Source organism: Solanum lycopersicum, chromosome 5 (genome assembly GCF_036512215.1).
Source record: "Solanum lycopersicum chromosome 5, SLM_r2.1".
Taxonomy (NCBI): Eukaryota; Viridiplantae; Streptophyta; class Magnoliopsida; order Solanales; family Solanaceae; genus Solanum; species Solanum lycopersicum.
Genome location: NC_090804.1, coordinates 33,676,734 through 33,697,891, shown reverse-complemented (window position 1 = coordinate 33,697,891; position 21,158 = coordinate 33,676,734). Strand labels below are relative to the sequence as shown.

Here is a 21,158-nt window from a genome sequence, read left to right as displayed (position 1 = left end):
AAAAAATTCAAGAAAGAAATACAAGAACGAACAATGGCATAGGTAAAAAAAGATATGCAAGTTGCAACTAGTGGTTGCATTAAAATTTTGTAAATTAAACAAGTTAACATTAATAGTTAGCCTTTTAATTAATAAATGTACTTGAAATTATATATTTTCTTTATTCATTTTTAATTGTCATTTATTTGTAAAATAGATCTTCATTTTTTATTTGTTATTTTGACATATCAAAAAAATATAATAATTTTTTTCATATTATACCTCAGTATAATATTTTCAATAATTATTCTTTTAATATACCAGTCAAATTAAATTGTGACAAATAAAAATATTCAAATTAAATAAAATTTTAACTTTAATGTGCATAGTTTAATAAGAAGTGAAAGAATTAAAGAAACAAATGAGAGAAATTCAATTTAGAATAAATTATTTATATACTTTAACCTATCACCAACATCTGGTGATAATAATAATAATATATTAGACGGATTAAAACATGATTGACTTCAATATATATTTATATCTCCTTTATTACATTATTACTATATTAGAAGAAGGCTATTTCAACATGCCTGTATCATCACATTTAAGGTTATTTTTGTCTTTTTAATATTCAAATATAGCTAGGTGTCTTGCTTTGGTATCTTGTCCTTTCAATGCTTTATTATAGATTAGGTGTCTTGTGCAGAGATATTGTCAATGACACATCATTAGCTTCATGTTTTAACTTTCTTCCTTTATTGCTTTTTTACTTTGCTTGCTGAAAATCTCTTCTATGTTTTTACCATTCATCCCAGGTAAGGCTCCTTCAATTTTTTTCTTTGATTTCTCTAATGTTTTATTTTTCCCTAAACTTTGATAGTTGTTTTTTCCTTCTTCTAGCTGTAATCGTTATTCTCTATTTATTCCCTCTTCTTCGCCACTCCTCCGGCAACGAAAACCAGCTGCTCCGGCTACAACTCTGGCGAAGAATCCCACAACGGTCAACGCTCGCCGAAGTCCGTTCTACGGTGTGCTTCAACTTCATTTGATGAATCTCAGAATAACGAGGAAGAGTAAGCTGAGTCATTATCAAATTTACCCTCCGATATCAGGGACAAAAATGACATTTCCATGTCGGAGAACTTCTGCGATTTACCACCGTTCGAGAGTTTCTTCCCCAATGATTTGTTTCAGTTCGAGAACCCGGTTACCATATCCGACTTGTTTTTTGAACCGGATACTTTACCCGACTGCAATAACATGTTATTCGGATCAAGTACTACTGATTGTGGTTTCGGATCTTCATCCTGGCCCGTAGAGGACTTTTTTCAGGATTTCGGAGATGTATTCGGGTCTAATCCGCTTGTGCCTCTTTGATTTCATCGGCAGATTAATCGGCGATAAGTATAAATGGTTTAATATTCGTAATTTTAAAATTTAATTTTGTGTTTAGTTTACCAGTTTTGTTTAAATTTGTTGGAGAGTAATTACCAGATGAAGGTGGTGAAAGGAGATTACGGCTATGTTCTTGAAGATGTTCCTCATTTGACTGATTATATCCCTGATCTTCCTGTATTGTTCTTGTATTCTCTCTTTTTTTTTTCTCTTAATTTCTGAATGATATTGAGTGCGTTTGTGTTTAGATGTTGTATGTGTGAATCTCTAATTGTTTGATTTTGTCATTTTGTAATGTTGATTGATTCGGTTTGTTTAGTTGTTGCATCTTGTGTTGTTTGTCCTTCATTTGATCCATTTTGGTGTTTTGTGCTTCGTTAATAACAATAAACGACTTTAGCAATTATTAATTATTATTATTTTAATTGCTAATTAATTATTGATTTTTTTTTAATTGTGAAGGGGTGGGGTGGGGTCTGATAAATGCACGTGTACGGACACGTGACTTTAGTAGCAAAAGAATTAGGTGAAAGAAAGAAATGACACACATTCTCATCCTTCAAATTTATAATTCGTTTTGTTAGATATTTCATATGTGTATTCAACATTTGAATTTAACAAGATACATAATATATAAATCGAATACATTAAAAACTAATTCCAATACATTAAAAATTAACTCAAATATATTATAAAATAAATCAAAAATAAATATATAATATAATATAATAATATTTTTATATAATATAATATAATAATACTTTTATAAAATAATAGGATACAATACAATTATCACCTAATTTCAAACAACCATTCAAACACAATGTAAAGGGTAAAGGTAAACATAGGCACAAAGAACAAAAATAATGCTATCCAAAAAGCCAATAAAAAATAAAAATTTGATACTGAATGACACGTATAGACCTTATATTGACTATACTCTTTGCAAAAACACAAAAAAATGACACGTATACACACGTATAATGCCACATGTCTACTAACCATATCATAACTGTTCTTATATATATCTCTAATTTGAAATACCAGATGGTTATGACGAGAAAAAGAATCTATGCACTTTTTGATTGGGAATGAAAATTCTTTTAGGGTGTTTCTTTCTTAATATTCTTTATGTGGTTGCAGAAATATTTTTCTTTTTGCGTTTTAATTATAACTTGCAGATGTACATTAGAGGAGCTTTAGGAGTTTCCGAGGATATCACTAACATTGAAGATTTCTTTGAAGTTGTTAACTTGGGGTGAACAGACTGTCAAGAAAGGTACCTGAAGGCTGAAATGATGAGAAGGGTTACGAATAAAAAAAACTATGGCGTAGTAATTTCTATGTTCTATTAATTATTTTAGAATTGTATCTAGATCTCATGATCCATGATAAAGAGAGAACATTAAGACTTAATATCTGACCCTACCAAGTAAAAGTTTTCACTTGGAATATTATTTTAGAACTGGTAAGAAGAAAAAGTTAATTTAGTAGTGACCAAATCCTCTGAGTCCAGTAAATGTGAAGCTTTAGCCAAATTGTCCTCTCGTTTATGTAAGACATCATTTTTCTTCCCCAAAAGATATTTGATGTTATTTTTCAGTTCTAGAGATTTATATAATGCACAAAGCGGATGCTTTTGCTATCTGAAATATATGTAAAATATAATCGGTTTCTTTATTGCAATGATATTGTACCACTTATAATTCACTAATACGAAAATCAGATTGTTCATATAATGCATTAATTTTTCTGAAATAATGATCCTTTAATGTTGGGCCGTGCTTTGCACGGCCATGCTCTATCTAGTTACTATTATAAATGGTAAAACATGAGATAGCAGTATGTAACTAATTTGGACCGCATGAGCACTTTTGTAAAAGTCACTTTCACGAAAAGTTCTCAAACTATATATTTTTTGTATTTACTTTTACTTATCATTTATTTATAAAATAAAACTTTATTTTTATTTAACATATTTTTGACATATCAAAAAAATATAATAATATTTCCTCATGTTTTACCCTCATGATATGCTTATTTTTCAATAATTTTTTCAAGTCATCATTTATAGGGAATAATTTGGTGAAATACATATATCAATAACTATTTTTTTAATATGTGTCAAGTCAAAGTGTGATAAAAGAATATACAAATAGAGTAATATTTTAATTTTAATCTTCATGTTTATTTCTCTTATATCAGAAAAAGTTTGTTTCAGCATGCCTACTTTACTGCTCTAAAGGGTATTTTCATCTCTTCAATTCCCTATTATTACAACGTGTCTTTCTCCCATGTTTTCAATTTACACCTCACTTATGTTCACATCAGTTCTTTCTCCTTTCTTCAACATTCTATCCAGGTAAGTCTCTTTTGTGTTTTCATTCAGTTTTTCTAAAATTAAAGTTCAGAAATCTCTTTAATTTATCTCTCTTTCATCAAATTTGATTTGGTTGTGTCAACATTTGCCTCCTTTTTCATTTGGATTTGTTATTGATGTTTGATTTTTCTTGTGCTTTGGAAGTTCAAATAATTTTAACGCTTGTGCTTTCAATTTTGATTAGGTAATTATACTTTCACTGTTTTAATTTCATACATGGATTTTCCATCGAAATCAATTTTCTGGGCTATTGTAGATTTAGCTTGGAGTTTCTTCACCTTATTGCATTAATATTTTGAAATTATTTTCACTTGTTGTGTGAAGTTAAGCATCCGCAATAAGAGAAATTGACCTATTGATCTATCAGTAGATCTACAATAAGTATACTAACCTTTAGAATTTAAATTATCACTAATGTTTGAGTAAAAATCATTTTACTGGTTGGAGAATCAATAGAAAAATTACACTAAAAACAGTGCACATCACGAGTTTGAATTTATCATTGATCCAAAGTCGAGGAAAGTATTTAAGTGGGATTAGTAGGATCATACGGGGAGTTTGAACTCTGTCCTTGACCTAACATCGGGGAAAGTATTTAAGTGGAATCATAACTAAGGGGCATATTTGTACTCTTGACTTTTCCAGATGAACAACGAATAAAAATGAGTCACTTCTCGGCTAAAAGGATTTCTCTTAGTTTTTAGTCATATAGTTCTTGATCTTATGATAAGACTTCAAGTTTACTTCTTAAAAAACTCTCACACTTCAAGATTGAAGTATATGGACCAGCCCTGCTGTAAAATGCGATTTCAGAACTCGATATTATAGAAAGCTTTCTCAAATTTTGATTCCAATGAATATACAGATATAAACTCCATCATTGACTTTGATCTTAGGTGTAAGAGTTGTAGTACATGACCTCTATTCCAGAATAGGTGACAAATTATTGTCTTATTGGAATACCATTTGAAACATCGACAGCTCACACTTTCAAACACGCAAGTTTTAAAATTGTTTGAAAAAAAATATTATTGTATTTAAGTTGAAGTGCTTGAATGCAATTAAATTTAACCATAAGTCGGGGAATTAAGTATTTGAGTTGAATCATAATGGAGTATTCATACTCTCAAGTTTTAGCACTAGGGAGTATGATGAGGCAACTAATACTACAAGAGTTGAGCTATTATGTGATGTGCAGTAAGTACATACTAATCACTTTATGTGCACAAATGATTGTTATGTTGTTTGTAGAATTCAACATGAACACTTGGAGAATGGCTATTACAATATATTCAGCAAAACTATGGAATGAATGAAGAGTGAATTAGTATAATATAAGATATGGCAGATTGAAAGTCGAGGAAAGTATTTAAGTGGGTTAAGTAGGATCATAACAGGGAGTTTGAACTGTCATTGACCCAAAAAACGGTGAAAGTATGTAAGTGGAATCATAAAACAGGGGCATATTCATACTCTCGAGTTTTCCCGATGAACAACTAAATAAAAATGATTCTTTTCTCGACTGAAAGGATCTCTCTTAGTTTTTAACTATATATTTCTCTAATCTTATGATGAGGCTTCAAATTTACTTATATGAACCAGCCCTGTTGTGAAACGCGATTACATAACTTTGATAATATAGAAAACGTTCACAAATTTTGATTTCCATGAATATACACATATAAATCCATGATTAATTTTAATCTTAGGAGCAAGAGTTGTAGTACATGCCCCCTACTCTAGAATTGGTGACAAGTATTGTTTTTTTTAAATATCATTTGAAATATATGTAACTCACACTTTCAAAAGCACAAGTTTTGATTTTATTTTATATTTTTCTATGTAAGCTAAAGTACTTGAATGCAAGTAAATTTACTATAAGTGGGGAAAAGTGTTTGAGTGGAATCATAACGGAGGAGTATATTCATACTCTTTAACTTTTCGATGTTACTAACTGTACTAAGGTTTTTTGAGGACTCGGATTTTTTTTCCTGTCTATTTCATCTTCTTTTTGTTTCTATTTTAACTATTATAGTGTCTCCTTAAGAAATTTAATCCCCTTATGGTACCCGAGGTTATGAATTAATTTCTTCCAAGATAAAATGGATTAACCTGTTAAAGAAGTAGCGGTACCTCAAACTCAACAACTTCAACGAACGTATGAAAAATAACTAGTCACACACTAACTCAGTCGATCGACAAGTTTGTTTATGAGAGAAAATGTATGCAGAGAGAAGGAAAAAAATTTAAATGTTTGAAAACGAAAAATGACTTCCTTTTTATAGCCATTTTCAGCAAAAAAACGTATCTCTTCAAACTCATCTATTCACAGGGGCGGAGCTACAGTGTTGTAAGGTTGGTCAGGTAAACACCCTTCATCGGAAAACTATACGTTGTACGGAAGTAAAATACTATCTAATATATGTATATTTAATAAATTGAACACTCTTATGTATAACATAGGTTTGTGGTCTGGCGGTAAGCATGCATGTCTACGGCTTTGAGGTCCCTGGTTCGATCCCACAGGATGCTATGTTTTAACACAATATTTTTTTGGGTAATTTAGGTCTTTTTTCTAAATAAGAAATACCTAATTATCAACCATAAATTTTGATTGACCTAATAATTAAGATTTTATTGTTTTCTTTGTACTTTCTATCTATATTAAGTGAATTATTATAGTTTTTTTTATTATTTATAAACTATTGTTTTACAAAATGTAAAATAGTTAAGAATGTAATTATGGGAAAAAAGTTTCAACATTTCTCTTGATCTTTGAAACATGTACTTATTTTGAATCATGAAAAAAGTCTCAACAATTCACTTAATATGAACTAGAGGTGGTATATTCAACTAATAGCTAAAATTGTTTTTTGGACCTTTTCAATTAGTATTGATTTGTACAATTGATAGTTTTATAATTTTAAATTTCCATATAAAAAAATTTCCGTATAATTTACTAATTATGATATATATTTTAATTTTAAAATTTGGGTGCACCTACTCATCCGTAAAAACATATATTTTGTGCACCCACTCTGCTAAAAAATATTTATCAATTCTTTATAGTTTGAACACCCTTGGCGAAATTCGTGGCTCTGCCACTGTCTGTTCAAACCCCTTTTTTTAAGAAGGTTGTGTCTTTGAGAAAAATAATAACTTTTCGAAAAGGTGTGTCTTTTGGAAAAAATAATGACTTTTTAGAAATTAGATTGTTATTACGCTGCACGTGAATTTTAAATAAATTTCGTCGCGCCAAAATTAATTATGTTATAACTAACATCCTGAATTAATTTATAAGAGAAAAATTTGAATAACAGAATTGATTAAATAAATTTTGTCCAAAAAATTTATCAATCAATCACATCCGAAGCCAAGCGACGACGACGTGAGGGGGCACCTTCTTCTTAACCTTTAAGAAGTATATGAAGTGTTTCCAAATATAAAGACAACAATTTTCTTTTTTTACCGATATGAAAAAACTGACTTTTCATTTGCACTTTGCATATGACTTTTCATTTTCCCTCCATATTGTTCCCTCACATTTCCATTTTTTTCTCTTTTTGTCATTCACGTTTTGCTAAAACCAACATTCACTACTAGGGAGTATGATGAGGCAACTAATATTGTAGGAGATGAGTTATTATATGATGTTAATGCTTATCAAAAATTGATTGGAAAGTTACTTTATGTGACTTTTACAGTCCAAACCTTAAGTCAGTTCATGCAGATGCCAAAGAAATCTCATTAGGAAACTGTACTAAAAACAATCAGGTATGCAAAAAATTTACCAGGCCAAGATATATTGTAATAGTCTGAATTTTATCAACTACTAACTAACAGGGAGTTCTTCGACAATTTCATAAAAACGAGTATAAAATGTCATTTCTATTTGTGTTTTATTGTTAGATAATTCTCTGAAGCGACACATTTTACCTAATCCTAATCATTTTGATAAAAATGTGAAAGTAATTCTAATCTTATAGATAAAGATGTCAATATTAGAAACAATAGTCTTAACGGCTATTGTTTTGCCTTGGATTGCAGTGGACTGTTATGATTATGCAGATACACGAGTTCAACCTTCTACTCTTGTAGCTGAGTCTTGTAGTGTTTTCATCTCTTTTTAAATTTCTTAAATATGGTGTCTACATTATAATTTGCTCGTCTTAGTTTTGACTTGATACGAATTTTTAAATCTTGTGATCATAAACTAAAGATGTGTATAATATACCAACATGTCCTCCGAATCTTATTGTGTGAAATATCTATGTAGAATGTTGGGCATAAGAGTTGCTAAATATAAAAAGCGACATGACTGAAAGCGCCTCAAAATGCAAGAAATAACTAGTAACCACCTTCGTTGAGCACAAGTTCTATGGATCCGGTTCAGCCAACATCTAGAATTCAGGAGAATGTTGTTGTTCGCGGCTCTTGCTTTATTTCCAGAAAAGGTTAAAATTATACCTCTATAATCTCTACGTTTATGAGCAACTTTTCACTATACTACTTACTGAGTATTTGATTTATACACCACAAGATATGCTTCCATCGAGAAAAAAGATGGTTCATTTTCTCTATGTATTGTAAAATATAAGCCTATGCATCTATATTAATCATGTAAATGTGTTTGACACCTTCCTCTTAGATCTCCTCTTCTATAGAAAAAAAGTTTCTATTTTATTACATTGGTTTATACATGTATGGACTTCTTAGCAAGAGTAAAATTGTAACAATTAGGTTCTTCAATATCGATCACGCCATTTTGAAATGTCTTGGAATCTTAGCAAGTATCTACCATTGGAAAAAACAAATGAAATAGATATACAAAGAGGGGGCTGATTAAAAATGCTACATGCAACTTGGTTATTGATAACTGAGATCAACAATGTGAATTCTTTTACCTTACATATAATTTGTAGAAAAAAGTTAGTCTCCAACCCGCACTTATTCTTTCCATCGTTATTTCTTTCATTAAATTAACAATATCTCTCCTTTATAGGTTGCATAGAGAAAAAAAAGATCTTGTTTTACCTTGCTTATATTTTTTTTTAATGTACTTGTATCTTGCCCATATTTTGTACTATTACAATTCCTTAACTGGTGTTGTATTTGATATTCCTAATGTTTAGTATGCTAAACTCTATTACTTTATAATACTAGAATATAGTACGGAAAAACATGTGTTGAGTCCTTCCAATCGAGTGGAAAAATGATTCCTCAAAGTTACAAATCAAGGTGAAACATAGAGAAGGCTTGACCAATTACCTAGGAGATGTGGAGAGATCACATAAAGAAGAGAGATCGGCCAGAAAATGTGCAACTACTCCAAAAGTAGAAGAGACACAAATGTTTTCCTGTAGCAGATGGAAATATTGTTATAGAATGCATTTTACAAAGCCAGAATTCAATTGATTATACTGTAAAAAGAAAGTATATCACCTATTAAGCTAATTTGTTGTTACATTATATAATTTCTTTTGGAGTTGAGAAGAAATTTAAAAAGCTTATACTTAATTGTATCGCATCTCTACTTGTATGTGGAACAATCATAAATATAAGATACAACACAATTATTAACGATTATATCTTATTAACATATTTGATCAATTTTTATGAAATTCAATAACATCTAGACCTTTTTATTTGACATTTCTGAAAAAATAAATATAATATAAAATAATATACAAATACTGGCCTCGTGCTTGCACCACAATTCCTACCTAATTTTAATAGGAAGCGAAAGAATTAAAAAAATAAACAGAGAGAAATTCAGTTTAGAATAAACTATTTATATTCTTTAAAGCGTTCACCAAAGTCTGGTGATATAATAACAATGACAATGAGAATATGTTAGACTGACTACATTAGCACATGATTGAGTTTAAAAAATTGTAAAATATGAGAAAGCAATAGGTAAATAATTTGCACCGCATGAGCATTTTTGTAAGAGTCACTTTAGGAGAAGTTCTCAAACTACCCATATGGGTTAAACTAATTATCCATAGCCTTTGAAATGAGTTTTAATTCAACAAATTAGACAACGAGCTAAATTCTAAAAGTTCCTTTGGTAAGAAAGATAAAAAATAATTAATTTTAAATTAATATTATGATAAATTTAACTCATGTTTGATTTTAATAATATTATAGAATAATTTATTTCAAAATTATAGTTTATTATAATCTCAAACAGAATGGGATAATCAATCTCAAAAAAATTAATTCTGGAAATAAATTATAACCAAACAAGATCTAATATAATATATATAATATTAATTTATTTCCAGAATTAATTTTTTTGAGATTGATTATCCCATTCTGTTTGAGATTATAATAAACTATAATTTTGAAATAAATTATTCTATAATATTATTAAAATCAAACATGAGTTAAATTTATCATAATATTAATTTAAAATTAATTATTTTTTATCTTTCTTACCAAAGGAACTTTTAGAATTTAGCTCGTTGTCTAATTTGTTGAATTAAAACTCATTTCAAAGGCTATGGATAATTAGTTTAACCCATATGGGTAGTTTGAGAACTTTTATATATATATATATATATATATATATATATATATATATATATATATATATATATATATATATATATATATATATAAAAGAACATAGGTAATGTGACACATCTCTATAACCTCCATTCATATTTTTTTTTATTTTCTGACATTTTTTCTGTTTATTCAATTATTCTTTTTCTTAAAAAATCATCTTCTTAACTTATACCTCTTAATTATATAAATTATGTTCTTAAATTAGTATTGATAATATTCATAACTCCCTAACCTTTCATATACATAATCTGTAAAGTCTTTTTACATTCATGACCTCTAATTTTATTTTATTTTTGCTTAAGATAACCTCTAATTATTAAATGCAGAAGGTTATATTGATAGTAGAAAATCACACTAAAATTGTGTGTTATTTTGTAGCCATCTTCGATTAAAGAATTAGTGGCAGATGTTACAATATTATTAAGCTTTGAGGTTCATTATCTTTTTCAATTATTATTTCATATATTACTTTTAATTAGCTAGTAAGACTAATATGTCAAGCCTATTTTTGTTCTTCTGACTAATTATTTTGGTTTGTTATCTTTACGATTCTCTTTATAACATAAAAATGGAGATTCATTTTAGATTAATCCAATTTTCTCCTTATTTTTTTTTATCTTTTTCTTGTTTTGCTAGATATCTTTTAACTTATTTGATCATATTTTGCATATTATAGGAGTTATATCTAAAATGAAAATAATTAGACATTATTGCATAATTTAATACAAGGTGAAATAATTTGATATATCTAATATAATTACGGTTCTTTCTTTGTTGAAATCATACATTTAATATTATTTATTTGTGTTTGTGAAGATATAATCCAGATTTTTTTTAAAAATAAAATTATTAAATTTATTCTTTTTAAGACTTCTATGTAATTTTTAGATAATTTTGATTATATTATATTGGTAACATTTTTCAAAAAAATTCTTTGTTTATGTAAATTCATCTCACATTTTTGTTGATGGTATTAGTTTATTTTATTTGTGGGCTATAGTATTTTAAAACATAGAAGCATGAAATGAGTCAATCAATGGATCGATGTCAATATGCTACTTCAAGAACTACATATATATACTTCCATAGTCTAGTGGAGCAATTTTTATCAACAAATCTGATAGAACATGAGAATTTAAAATTAATTTATAATTTTTAAAATATAATTGGCTTTATTAAAAAAAAATTATTTGTCCATGTATAAAATTGCAGTCTTTAAATTTATTATTTTGTTTTTTTTCTCGGAGGTTTCAAGTTATTTATTAATATGTCAAGTTGTAGTCTTTATATTTTCAATTTTGTTGTTTTTCAAGAATACTTAAGTTATTTTAAAATTGCGATTAATTTATAATTTTAAAAAAACAGTTGGTTTCCTTGCTTTATATGTATTTCTAATAAAATATTTGTTTTAATAACTCTAATTTGATTATCTTTTCATTATCTATAATTAATGTTCTTTATTAGTGTAATAATATACAAATATTACTCTTATTATGTTACAAACACGACCAAAGACACATTCTTAATCCTCTCAATTATTGTGACTCTTTGATTTTAGGAATTTATTATATTGAATGTAATAGTATTTATTTAAACGTAAAATATACTTTATAATATTTTTGTGTTTAAGCAAAACAAAATTAAAAGAAATAGGAATTTCTATGTGTTATTTTTTTGAATTTTTTTTGTGCGGTTAGTTCTCTCTTTTGTTCTTTTGTATGTGTATTTTTAAATATATTTTTCTTACATTCTTTTGTTTTTTCAATATAATTAAGTTGTTCCAGAAATAATTGGATAACTGAACCTAAATATAATAACAATATATTAAGACATGGAAACTAACCAATTAAGATTTTTATTTTTCATCATTTAAATATGTAAACTTAATTATATACAATTTAATTATTAAAAATTTATTAATCAAACATTAAATTAATCTAATATTGTACGATAAAAATAATTAAAATATGTGATGATTGGATGACGACGACGACAAGTAATAGTAATTGTGAATAATAATTAAGAATAATGTTGGCTAATAATGTAATCATGGATAAAACTATTAACGGCAATCTGAGTTTACATATTGCCGTAACCTTATTCTAAGAATATAATTATAAAGATTACAAAGAAGTAGAAAAAACGATTAGATTTCAAGTTTACATAAATATAGATAAATATACTAAAAAAGATCCCAAATGAAAAAAAAACGATCACATCTCAAGTTTACGTTCCAGTAATTCTAATATTACCTTCTCTTTTTCTCTATGAAATTAATTTTAATATTTAACTTCCAGAAGTTCACATATATTGATTTTTTAATAATTTCATATTAAACCTAAATATTTTTCATAGATTCTCTTCTATGAAATTATATGATTAATACAATTTCTTTTTTTAAAAAAAGTAATTATTGATGTTAGCATGTAACTTTATTTTATTTTTTTCATAACTGTGAAGCGCAGACAAGTACACTAGTTAATTAGAAATGAGAGTTAATATATATGGTGGCAAAAAATAAAGTGATTAAGTACAGTCCAAGGCCTAAGAAAAACAAACTTGATGCACAAGTGATTACAATTAGTATTTAAAGATTATTAGCTACCAAAATAAGAGTTGGTCGGTTTATTGGTGAAAATGTTGTTGGAAACAGCACGGCGAATTTTAATAACATTAATCATAAAGGTTTTTAATATGGAGACATTTTAGGAAGGTTTAAGCTAAATTTCATATTAAAAACACGAGGTGGGAGACGACTTAGTATGTATATCTCACACTATATCCCATGTATGTCACATTGTCATTTCTTTACCCATATATATATATATATATATATATGGATCTATCCATGAAAATTTCTGTCATACATGTCGTAATAGCGTCCACAAAAACACAATATACAATATTGTGTATGTGTCCGTCGCTTTTTAGCTCGATGCTTTTCTAAAAGCGACAGACAACGTCTCTCGAGGAAGATTATTGTCATGCAACCATGAAAGTTAAACTGAAGAAAGATAGACAAGCTTTCTTTCCGCTATTCCATTCTGGTGAGGTGTATCTGCACAAGTCATTTGACGAACAATTCCATTATCATGATAGTACTATAAGAAGTCATCTGACATATATTCTCTGCCATTATCACTATGTAGACATTTTATCTCCTTCTCGAACTCATTTGCAACAACATCTTTGAACTCCATAAACTTGGATAACGCTTCACTCTTTTCTTTCAAAAATTTCACCCAAGTGAACCTTGAGTGATCATCCACCTACACCATAACATATATATCAATGCCCGCTATAACTTGGTGTTCTTTTTGGTCCCATCGAAACTGTATGAACCAATTCAAACATCATGGTTCTCTGATTTGATGACCTTTTGAAAGGAAGACGATGAGATTTTCCATATTGGCAACCTTCACAAATCACGTCTTCACCTACATTATTTAAAGTTGGCATGCCGTCTACCAATTGTTTAGAAGAGATCTGCTGCAACATCTGATAGCCTACATGACCTAACCGAGCATGCCAATTTGTGACTTTATAAGTTTGACTTGTTTTCTTTCACACAGGCTTCACCTGCTAGCATAACAAACAAAGAACATTTCTTTTTCGCCACTAAAAATAACATCAACAAATACTTATTTTACATTTTCAAGCACCTTCACATCACTAGGACCAAATAATACATATTTTCCATAATCAATAATTTGAGGAACTGAGACTTGATTTTTCATCAAACTCAGAACTTGATAAACATCCTGCAATTTGATACTTTTGGATTTGTCACCAACAACCTCAATCTTCACAACACCTTCTTTTGCTACTGGATATGTCGAGTTATCAGCTGTGATAATGAATCAAACTACATGATTATCTCACATCTCCGAGAATAGAGAATCATCTCAAGTTACATGATGATAGCACCCTGAATCAACGATCCACTCTTCCCTCTTATTATTTGTTGGCATAATTGACAAAATCTTGTTCTAACTTTTGTTCAACAACTTCGATGCTAAAAGATTTCTCCCATTTCATTTGCTCATCTCCTTCGTTGGTGCACATGACATTGGTTTTGGAAAGTTTTACTCGACAATTTTTCTTGATGTGCCCAATTTTTCCACATCTGTAGCACTTTTTGGTGTTGTGTGGATTTCCACCTTTTTCCATTCTTGTTTCTTTCTCTTTATTTTTGTTCCAAGTTGATGTATTCTTATTGTACGACTTTCTTTTAGAAAATAGAACATTATCAGATTTAACGTTCTTAGCCATTTGTTAAGCTAAGGCTTCTTGATTAGAAAGCATGTTCTCCGATTCCTCAACAGATGGTTGTTGCGGCCATCCTTGAATGGAAGTGACAAAAAGTCGTATACCTTTTTGAATCCATGAATAAGATAGCGTTGTAGGCGTGACTCGCTAATCTTCTCTTCTGGATCAATCTCTGAAATTTCAGCACATATACTTTTAACTTGCAAAAAGTAATCTAAGACTGACATACCTCCCTATTGTAACATTGCCAACTCATTATCCAAAAGTTGCAGCCTCGCTGTATTTTTCTTGGTAAACAATCTTTTGAGCGTGTCCCAAACTTCTTTTGGAGAGCAAACATCACGAACATGATCAGTAAACTCCTTGTTTATAGAAGTCCTCAAAGTAAAGAGAGCTTTTCCGCACTTAATCTTCAATTTCCTTTGGGATTTGGCATTCTCCAATACTTGTAGTTAGTTCCTATCAGTTTTCTATTCCATATTGAGTATTTCCTCTGTTTGAGGCTTCCATTGCTATAAACAACAAAAATTTTCATTCACACTTTCAAACTTCTCCAGCAGAGTAAATTGATAGACAATAAGACTGTAAACAAAAAAATTACTCCTTTAACCTAGCTCTTGACGCCATATAACAAAAGAGTGAAGGCAGGAACAATAAAGAAGGAGCGAGAAGAAAATAGCTGAAAGCTATTCTTGAATAGAAAATATATTTGCTGAACTACAAGAGAAAACATAGCGTGTGTATTCTCTATATTAACTGACTCCTACTTCTAATATAACTCCTTACTTATAGTGTTTTTGTTCCACTAAACAAACTCCTAAACTTACACCCAAAGTTTCCAACTCTCAGCCCACTTCCTAACGTGAACAACCTCACTCGGATAATTGTTTTGACCTGGTAAAGGCAATAAACAATGCAGTAAACAAGTAACAAAGTAAGTTGCACTAATTTGATACAAACAACTTCTCTTTTTATTAATTTCTTCAAATAATGCATGCGCCTCTACGTTTTCTTAGAACTTGTCAAAATCAAGAACTCAGAACTAATTCCGAGATCCCATATACAAAGATTTGATGTGATTTCACAAACAGAGACGACGAAGGTAGTTGCACCAAGATCATGTTGAAATTGTATTAGAAGAAATTGATCAATAATACTATTAGGAACATGAAGTTGATGTTTTGCTTAACTCGTTCACAACTATGGTTGGACAATCCTTGTAAGAGTTATATAATTTCATTGAGAAACCAATTTGTCTTACACTAACCACTAGTAGTTAACCTTCATCGTGTTCTTCTTCCCCATTAGATTTTTCCTTCTCTTCATCAGTTATGATTTCATCCGCAGGAATCTCTTCCCTTTGACAGTTCTCTTTGGGGATGTCAATCGACAAATTGGACTGCATATTTTCGATACTTGTAGCTTCTTCACAAGACATTTCAATTGGGGTATTTGATCGTGTCTCAGCGAATACTGTGGGGCAGAAACTAGTTATGTATAAAGTGAATTCTCTTCTTTTTCCCTTAGCTCGTTAATTGTTTCATTCAATGATATTCATGTGGCATGTCTCGTGTACTTATAGAGTATCACACTTTTCTTCTTTTTTTCATATCTCATTTATTGCTTTCTTTTCTACAATCATATTCACATGATACATCTCATATACTGATTATCACAAATTTCTTCCATTTCCCTTAGTTTTTTAATTGCTTCATTTTCATTGATGATAATCATATGGTATGCCTCTCATACTAATAAAATTATCACAATCTCGTTAATTGCTTTCATTTTCTTCAATGATATTCACATGGTACATTTCATATACTAATTAAGTATCAAAAAAGGAAAATTCATTCCTTAAAGAAACATCAGACTATTATACAAAGTATTTCTCTGTGTGTGGTCTTGATTATGTACCATAACGCCCCAAACTCAAGTGGTGCAACTGACACCTAATTCCAAAACTTAGACTTAAGCCGATCATGGTGAACCATTTGCTAATAGCGCATAGTGATAACACTCAAACTACTTTAAAAATAATTTTAAAGAGTAAGCAATCGTTGTCAATAAAATACCCAACAAAGAGTCGGGATCGAATACCACATGGAATGGTATAATGATAAGAATTCAACTAAGAAATCAAAAATATACATTGTAAAAGTTTTGGACAATTGGGTGGATGGTTCAACAAAATTTACTAAAAGAGTTTGTAGTACCAAATGCAACAATTAAACTAATGCTTCGGAAATTCAAGTAATTAATAAGTAATCTAAGGGTGTGGGGATTTAACATTAATGTCACATAGGGTAATTGTGTTGCTCACTAGTGCTAAACATTAATGGACCGGATAGGCTAGGTAATCTTCAATGATATTAATATTCTTTCGATCTCATAATATTAGATCATAAAATCTCCTTTCAGTCACATCTACGTGCATAACTAAACAACTCATTACCTTATGATATCTCTCTTTTGAGAATATTTATGACAAATAGTTATGAACCATTATTCCTCTTTCAAGCAAACTATAGACATCAAACCTAAATTGCAAGTATCAAACCCACTCCAATCAATCTCTTTTGAGCATCAATCAGACATCGAAAATAGAATTAAGTTTATAAACTTAATCCATATTTTAACCTTGTGTTAATTAGCCTAAATCTATGGATGATTAGCAATAAAACAAAGCAAAACACAATATCCACTAAATTAAATCAACACTCAAACCCATAGTTGCATTGAGTTTTTAGCCACCCATAATTGTTATTTCATTTTTTCATTTATGAGAATTGAGAAACCTTCTTGAGAATTTTTTTGAGGATTTCTTTACATTGGGATGGAATAGCTGGGATATTGTACGGGTCTGCATTCTCGCTTTTATATTAAGTCCTTGTTATTATCTTTGATTATTTCTCGTTTTGGTTCTTGTAAGCTAATTTATGTTAGATCTATTTTATTGCATTTTAAAGCTTGGATTGTGCAAATTTTGGGGGAAAAACAATTTCTTTGAGCAAGTTAGAAGCTATTAGTTGAGTCAATTTTGTGATTCCTGGAGTGGGATCTGATATGCCGTTTTTACCCAATTTTGGATCCAAGTACAATTATTGCAATATTGATATTGTTTTATTCATAATGACATATAATTTATGATATTGATAGTTTATTAGTATGAGGTTTTTAACTTATTTGAGGCCTTTTTAGCTCAACAATTAATGTCGTCAATGACTTTTTATGTCCATATCTATTGATTTATTATTTTTTGTAGCTATGAAGTCTCAAGGACAAGGCAAGTATGAAATCATACTAAAAGAGGCCAACACATAGAAAAATAGCAATACTATAATATTGATGTTCGTCAAAAGACACTTAGTGACTCACTGAGTGTACCAGACCTCGCTAAAAATGACAGGGTGTTCGACTAAAATGATCAAGGCAGGTCGACGATATGATGGGTAAATGGATATTCTCTAAACTAAATCAGTGGAATGAAAAATAATCACCGAAAGTGACGTAACAATTTGTTTAAATTGGAGGCCAAGAAGGCGAGATTAGGTGATATCAACGACTCATCGAATGTGAATGTGCAACTCCATCAAGCTCGTTCTTTACGGTTAATCACCTGAAGCCTAAATCCAAGGACACACGAAAATAAGAGAAAGTCGGTGACTCAACGAATGAGTTGACGAGTTTGACTAACATTGCCAACTTGTTCATTTGATTAAGTTTTACCTATTTTTAAAGGAAAATATAACTAGGTGAAAGAGAGAGATACATAATTGATCATACAATTTGGATATTTGGATATGAGACTTACTTTTAGAATGTAATAGAACTCTCTATTTTCTAGAGTGAAAAAACAAAGTGTGTAACCCTTGTTTTGGGGGAATTCGGAAGTGGGTATATTAAATTGAAGTTCTAAATCAACAAGCTGATGGTCAAGAATGTTTACAGTGTCTTTTCTTTTACTTTTCACACGATTGGATAAAACTCATATTCTAGGGGTGTGGAAATTGAGTTTGATTTTGATTAGTGGAGTAGTAACTATTTTGTTTTACTTTGATTTCCATGTATTCAAATTGATTACCATGAGTTAATTTTGAATTGAGGTTGCATACTTAATTCTACTTTAGATCTTCATATATTTCTTGAGAAAGAGTACGTAAAGTGGCTAATTGATTTAATGCTAGCATATTAGTTTAGAGTTCGTTATTTGCTTGAGAAAGGAATTTGGAGTTTCATCTCTAAATGTTAGTCTTAAGAGAGAAGATTTAATTCAAGGTATTGGGTTGTTTAGTAGACTATATATAGAAATGTCCGAGAGGAATTTTCGGGATAAGCATACTGTGATTGAGAAATACAATGCGTGTTGGAGATTGACCCAGCCTATCTATCTATGGGTAATAAGTGTTAAGAGTCCAGCCCATTTGTTATATTTTTTTTAAGTGAAAGCCCAATCACTTATTGATGTGTGGCCCATATGTTTTGGGCTTTGTTGACTTCTTCTAGAAGTCTTTGGGAGCTGCTGTTTTCTTCTGGGGGTTTTTGACGTGAAGAAAAGAAGAAATTGAGAGGGTGTGTGATAGAGAGAGAGAAGCAGATTTTTGAGAGAGGGTTTGAGTGCAGATTTTCTGGACAACCTTGACAAAATTTCAGTTTTCCAGAGATCCGACCGTTGGATCGTTCTGAAATTTTAACAGCTGGTTCACAACATATAGCACTACATCTTGATGGTTCAGATCATCAATCGGAGCTCTTGATTGTCTGTTATTGCAGCTGGTGTAACCTGCGTTTTTTGGGTGATATTTCCCAATTTCTCTTCTCTTTTGTGTTGGCTCTTATGTATGTTGTTGTTGGTGGGCTGTGACATCCTTGTAGACTGATTTGGGTGTCTTTACCCTCAATTTGCATAATAAGAGAAGAAGAAGGGTGGACTCCTACAAGTCCCGTGGTTTTTATCCTTCACACCGAAGGGGTTTTCCACGTATAAATCTCGTGTGTCACTTGCATATTTATTATTCATATTTGCTTGTGATTTTTTTTGATATGTTGCTGATTTGAGCTTGGTTAATTTAGTGGTGAATTTCTTTTGGTAAATTGGGTGAAGTATAATTGGTTGATTGTCTTGAAGTCGATCCTTGTAGGTGTTGTATCCTACTTGTGTTGTTTTGCGCCTCCCCCTACATCTGGTATCAGAGCGGAGTGTTAAACCATAGACATGGAGCATGGAAATAACTCTATGGTTAAACTGACATCAACCAATTATTCCATTTGGTGTCCGATGATGGAAGATTTGCTATATTGCAAGGATTTGTTTGACCCAATTGATGTGGATAAAACAAAGAAAGATGTCCAGCCCACTAAGCCAGAGAAGATGACAGATAAAGAATGGGAAAAGCTGAAGAGAAAGACCTTGGGGACAATCAGACAATGGTTGATATTAGCATATTCAATCATGTATCCCAGGAGACTAAGCCGCTTGAACTATGGAGAAAATTGGAGGGTCTTTATGAGAGGAAGAACGCTCATAACAAGGCCTCGTTGATTAAGAGGCTTGTTAATCTCAAGTTGAAGCCAGGGAAGTCTGTTTCTGAGCATCTTAGCGACTTTCAAGATATTATTAACAAGTTGACTGTTATGAAAATTGTCCTTGATGATGAGTTGCAGGCTTTATTCCTCTTGAGTTCTTTGCCAGACAGTTGGGAAACTTTGGTTGTGTCCATCAGCAACTCAGCTCCAGATGGTACGATTTCATTGGATGTCATCAAAGAGAGCATGTTCAATGAAGAGCTTAGAAGAAAGGAGATGGGTGTTGATATTTCGCAGGCACTTGTGGTAGAGAATAGAGGAAGAAGCAAGAGTAGAGGTCCCAAAGGGCGTGGCAAGTCAAAGTATAGGTCAAAGTCCAAGGATAGGAGAGAACCTATGATATGCCACTATTGTAGCAAGCCATGCCACATTCAAAAGTTTTGCTACAAGTTTAAAAGAGACCAGCGAAATAAGAAAAATGACCATCATAAAGAGGGTGATGACAAGAATACAGCTGCTACAACTTCTAGTTCTGATGATCATGTTTTTTTGATATGTGCTATTGGAGAGTGTTGTCATGTTGATAGTTCTGACACTGAATGGCTTATTGATACAGGAGCTTCCTATCATTGTGTTCCTAATAAGGAGTACTTTATTGACTACCGAGCTGGAGATTTTGGTAGTGTGAAGATGGGGAACCAGAGCTCAGCAAGTATTGTTGGTATTGGAGATATTCGAGTCCAAACCAATGTTGGGTGCTATTTGACGTTGAGAGATGTTCGCCACATTCCAGATCTACGCTTCAATTTATTGTCTGCTAATGTACTTGATAAAGAGGGTTACAAGCACACTTTTGGTGAGGGTAAATGGAAATTGTCTAAGGGTTCCTTGACTGTTGCTCGTGGCAAGCTTTGTTGTACCTTGTATAAGACACATTTGAAAGTGTGTAGTGGTGATTTGAATGCTATTGAGGAGAAAACTTCTCCTAACTTATGGCACCGAAGATTGGGGCATGTTAGTGAGAAGGGTATAA

General features: G+C 30.6%; 2 long non-coding RNA genes across 2 annotated transcripts; both read left to right on the top strand.

Moving 5' to 3' along the window:
* The first annotated feature begins 663 nt into the window (after window positions 1–663).
* On the top strand, window positions 664–1,793 carry LOC104647416 (uncharacterized). The gene is made up of 2 exons (XR_741562.4): window positions 664–797; window positions 883–1,793. It is a non-coding gene; the product is annotated as an uncharacterized lncRNA (long non-coding RNA).
* A 1,765-nt stretch (window positions 1,794–3,558) lies between these two features.
* Window positions 3,559–9,367, top strand: LOC109120340 (uncharacterized). The gene is made up of 3 exons (XR_002027800.3): window positions 3,559–3,739; window positions 8,034–8,211; window positions 8,921–9,367. It is a non-coding gene; the product is annotated as an uncharacterized lncRNA (long non-coding RNA).
* The last annotated feature ends 11,791 nt before the right edge of the window (window positions 9,368–21,158 follow it).